The sequence below is a fragment of the Magnolia sinica genome, chromosome 16 (genome assembly GCF_029962835.1).
Source record: "Magnolia sinica isolate HGM2019 chromosome 16, MsV1, whole genome shotgun sequence".
Taxonomy (NCBI): domain Eukaryota; kingdom Viridiplantae; phylum Streptophyta; class Magnoliopsida; order Magnoliales; family Magnoliaceae; genus Magnolia; species Magnolia sinica.
This window is the reverse complement of record NC_080588.1, coordinates 64,751,483-64,757,218: the sequence shown is the minus strand read 5'-3', so window position 1 is coordinate 64,757,218 and position 5,736 is coordinate 64,751,483.

The window sequence follows — 5,736 nt, the reverse complement described above, 5'->3', positions numbered from 1 at the left end:
TAATTAAAATTAAACCGTCCAATCTACTATTTATTTCATTTTCACCGTACAAGTAATGGATTCAGTGGATCCACGGAACCACCGTGGTCAGTGGATCCGTGACTATGGGGCCCACTGTTATGTATGTGTTTTATATCCATGCGGTTAATGTCATGATCCCAAAAATGAAGCACATTCAAATCTCAGATGGACCACACCACAGGAAACAAGGCTGATTGAATGCCCACCATCAAAAACTTTCTAGGGCCCAGTGTAATGTTTATTCGCCATCCAACTTATTGATAAGGTAACATAGACCTGGATGAAGGGAAAACCCAAATATCAGCCCGATCAAAAACTTTTGCATCTGCCAAGAAGTTTTTAATGATAGGCATTTGATCACCACTGCTTCCTGTGGTGTGGTCCACCTCAGATTTAGATATGCTTCATTTTTTGGCTCATTCCATAAACAAGTTGGCAAAACGAACGGACAGTGTGGATATAAAACACATACATCACCGTGGGCCCCCACAATCACGGATCCACAGCTGCACCCATGAGATCAATCAATGGTTCGGATCACCTGACCTGACTATGGGACCCACTTGCCTGGACTTGTGCATGAAAACATTGAGATTATTTGTCATTCATCTTCTTTTGCAACTCATGTCACATTCACTAGTTAAAACATCAGTTCACATGCACTGCTTCAAACAACTGAAAAGAGGAAAAAACAAAACAACAGAACTCTGCCTCTAACTGCTGGATCTTCCTAGTGTACTACTTACAAGGTTGAAAGTAGGCTAAACTACTTCCATGAGAAAATCCTAAAATGGGGTTACCAACTTTTCAATGGGAAAACTCCACTTGCTTTCTCCAAGTGCACGATGGCGTTTATTCTTCTCCTTTCTCTAATGAATGATTTTGTTAGTAGCCCAACCACTAATTTAAGAACACGCTGACTCTAGATTCATTCCACTAAATCAGATCAATACAACTTGCATACATTCTGGTAGAAGATCAAGCACTTATTACATAAGAAACACTACTGCGGCCCACCATGCTTCATCCTCTTATCTGAAATCCTAGAAACAAAGAAAACCTAACACAAGTCTGCCTTACAATAGGATTTGTTTGGATAGCATATTGAATTTGATTGCAATAATTAGTTCATCAGAGGAAATGACCAAATTGTGATTACCTTGTTTATCTTTAATGAGGAAATAGCGGCCATGTAGCCACATTCCTTTCTAGTTCAACTAGGAAGTGATGTATTTGCAATTTCCAGCTAGCCTCAACACAAATACCAGATAAGGTAATTGCAATTTGGTCATTTCTGCTTTAATGGACTAATTTATTTATTTTTGCAATTCAGCTCAATCATGCATCCAATGGCAAACCTGTTTCAACGGCTGCCGAATACCTTCCACATATATTGACTTGCAAAATGCCAGTGACTTTGTCTATGATTTCATCAAGAAATTGGAGGTAGACATTCATCCAACGCTTCTTGATCGATAAAACAGCAAAGAGGCCCAAAATCCCTGCTACAAACCCACAACCAATGTTAGCATAAAACCAAAAATACCTCTCCACCTTCACCTTCATTGATGTCAGGCTGAGCGATCAGAGTTCCTTCTTCATAGCTCTTTTGAAGTGGATACCCACAGAGGAACAGATTACCACCGTATATGGAAGGGTTGGTAAGTGTCTGCAATTGCTTTCCAAAAGGTATCATCCCTGAAAGATTGTTGTCAGAGACATTCAATCCAACTAAATAGTACAAGTCTGCTGTGCTTAAGAGGGATTTCACCGAATAGCCTATTATTTGAGACATCCAAAGATTCCAAAATATGCAAACTTTCAATGTTCTTTGGTATGTTACCGATCAGATGGTTTCCTGATAAGCTTAGGACTCGTGAGCCCAAGAGTGTCATCAATGATTCAGGTATTTCTTCAGATAAATTATTGCCCGAAATGTAGATGGCAGTTGCAAGCGAAAGCGTGCTGGTGTATTTGAGTTCCCTCCCTTCAGTTACCACTGATACAATCTCCTCGCAGTAGACACTTCCGTTTGGAGCCTAAGGTCGCAATTCGTTTTATGAATTTCAGCCATGCTGGTGAAATTATCAAACGTTGGAGGAATGGGCCCTGACAAGTTGTTATCTGTGAGGTCCAAGATTTGAAGAGAAGTTAGATAAGGTAGCTGTGGAGGTATGCTCCCGTTAAAGTTGTTTGATCATAGGCCGAGGACTATAAGAGATGATAAGCTCTCTCCTACCCATGTGGGGATATTCCTTGATTATTGATTCTCACCAAGATTAAGTATCTCCAGATTGTGGCAACTTATCAAAGAAGGGAATTCTCCTGACAAACTGTTGTCGCCCAAGTGCATTGTCAGAAGAATGGTTAAATGGCCTAATGGTGTTGGAATTTCTCCAGATAGATGATTGCTTTCTAGATCAAGAGCCTTCAATTCCAAACAATTCCCCGAGCTTACTGGAATATTACTGGTGAATTGGTTTCTCGAAAGATCAAGAACTATCAACTGTTGCAATCTTCCAATAGACAAAGGAATGCTACAGTTGAAAAGATTGTCTAAGCGAGACAAGAATTGTACATAAGGGGCAGCTTTTCCAATGCTTCGCGGGATGGGACCAGAAAACTGATTGTTGGAAAGATCTAGTAAACCGAAATTGAAACATGAGAACAGAAAAGTTCCCTCCAACTGATTATATTTCAAATTGACTATAGCATGCATGGGGAACTTCATTGACTTCGGAATCGGCCAGAAATTCAATTACGAAGAGTTTCAGTGCATCAAGATGTGATGTAACCTCTTCAAACCATTCAGGTATAACATCAGAGATACCTGCATTCCTTGAATTCAAGTACATGAGATTCTTTTGAGTCTGATTCCATGTAGGAGATTGAGGATCCAGATAGCAGTCATCCATGGCAAGGTATGCCAATTGAAAGGGAGGAACCCAATCAAAATCCACCTTCAAAGCCAAAGAATCATGGCGGGTCGACAGTAGCTTCATGCATCTTATATTTGAGAAGTGAGTTTCGGACAAGGTGCCTTGTAAGAAATTGTCTGCCATGATCAACTTGACAAGCTTTGAAAACTGTCCTAAACTACTGGGAACAATCCCATTGAGTTGATTATCATCAAGATACAATGCTCACAATGAAACCAAATGTGTTAGAGATACGGGGATGGGTCCACTAAGCGAGTTGCGGTAAAGAATGAGATGGAAATTTTAGAGAAGGAAGATATGGAGGGATGTTTTCAAGGGAACAGGAGGAGAGAGACACGTACAAAAGACAGCAGAGCTCATTGAGCACTCTGACCCAAGTCTCGCCCACACTCGACATGTTGACGTTATCCAATTCGAGATGTTCCAAAGAAGAGACGAGTAAGCCACTGAATATCATCCACTTTCAATTTGTGCTGCCCATTCGACGATACCGTAGAAGGAAGTCTAAGATAAAGAAAGTTCAAGAGGTCTCCAAGCTGCCAAGGGACGGTTCCCACATGCCAAGCTCTACCCAAGTTCAGATGACTCAATCTCTTCATGGAGCCTATGAAATCCAGCACACGGATGCCTTGGAAATCATTCAAACTGAGATCCAAGTAAACAACATGGCCTAATTGAACCAAAGAGCGACTAATGTTGCCACGCAAACTCCCTATACTGCTGTTGTAATTATTCTGGAGGTCAATCCTGATAACATGCCCTGTCTCGTTGTGGCAATGTACTCCTCATGTGTAACAATCTCCATCCCACCAAGACGAGAGCCTTCTTGCAGGTTCCAAGCTCCTTTTTCTCCATTTCCAAACAACCCATGTTGGATTTTCCATTGCAGATACTGAATTGGATGGTCTTAGAAAGAAACAAGATCCAAAACGATAGAAAAATAGCTCAAATGGATCCACCACTCTTCGCCATGATCACATTCTACCTCAGAATAACCAGCCATTCCACTAGAAATAATAACAAGCCATTTCACTACCGGAGAGCATGCCAGCCTTTTTTGCTTGGATGTATACAGAAAACGATCCAGTGCAACCAAGTTGCACCAGAATATAGTGCAACTGACTTGGAAATCTAGACATTTCGATCATCGATCTGGACTGTCCGCTCGGTCCATCCCACTTTATGCGAGCCGTGTATGGACTGCAAATTCATGATTAACAATAAAAAACGACTGCTGGAGCACTGAATTAGTTGCACTGTGGAGATGCCATTGGTAGGAGTAAAGAGCCACCTGAAGATGGGACCCAATTGAACAGTAAGGAAACTCAGAATTACTGATTTGGTACTCTGGCAGAGTACCAAACCAGATCTCAATCTCTACAGCACACTTCTGGACCTTCTCTTTTACACCAGAGTCTAACCTTGACTACTAAGAACAGTGCCCAAATGGACCTTTCTTTTCATCCAGAGTCTAACCTTGACTGCTAAGAACAGAGCCCAAATGGTAATACTGGGCTTCACTATGTTGTTTTTCTTTCTCTAGTTTTGAGTACTTCCAGAACAGCCATGAAACAATTCCTAGGGCTTTTGGTGGATTGGTTAGGTTCTTAACAATGGGGTGAAAGCAATCTGGACAACCAAAGTGCAGCCGCCATGCGGTGTTAGGGTGGAGGGTGTTACATAGATAACCAGTGCAGCTGCCATGTTCACTCCTAGTGGAAAAGGGTTACCCGAAAAAGAGGCCAAAGTGACTACCACCACGGAGTGGGATACCATGGACGTCGATTGCAGAATATGGTTGAATGTTACAATCCTAATGGTTTAGCCTAGCTTGACGCGTTCCATCAGTCCTATAGGGCTTTTGGTGTATTGGTTAGGTTCTTGACAACCCCACCCACGTGGCCAAAGATTCGAACGGTTTGGATTGAGATGCTTACGTGCCATGTGCATATTTGGTAACTATAACTAAAATTAAACCATCCGATCTACTGCATTTTTACCATACATGTAATGGACCTGGATTCAGTGGATCTGAGGAACCACCAAGGTCGGTGGATCTGTGACCGTGGGTCCACTGTATGTGTTTTGCCAGCTCATTTTAGCGCATCAGCTCAAAAATGAAGAAGATACAAATCTCAGGTGGACAACACAACAGGAAACAATGGTGATTGAACACCCACCATTAAAAAAATGATGGGCATTCAATCACCACTGTTTCAAGTGGTGTGGTCCACCTGAGATTTGGATGTCCCTCATTTTTGGGCTCACACCATAACATTGAGCTGGAAAAACAGATGGACAACATCAATGTAAAACACATACATCACAGTGGGCCCCAAAGTCACGTATCCACCGACCTTGGTGGTTCCCCAGATCCACTGAATCAGCGTCCACATGTAATATGCTACATAGGGTCTGGTTCAGGTTGGCATACACTACACATACATGTAATGATGTTTCAGTAAAATAGAGCTACATGATGAATGATAAGGTGGCCGCTTGATTCATCATCTGTTTGGTACAAGTGAAGACCACCTTTTAGTCATCCAGACCAATGATATGATGGGCCCCATCATGGATGTATAATGCCCCAAACCTTTCAGGTTGTATGGTCTTGCCCTGCCCTTCTATGCCTGCTATTTCAGACTGCTAGTGTTCTCTCTAACTGTTCATTCACTGGCCACCTATCCAACAGTTAGAATCGGTTGATCAGGGGGTTCTGATTAGTAACATCACCCATCCACTTTGGGTTCCTTCAGATAAATGGTCAACTCAA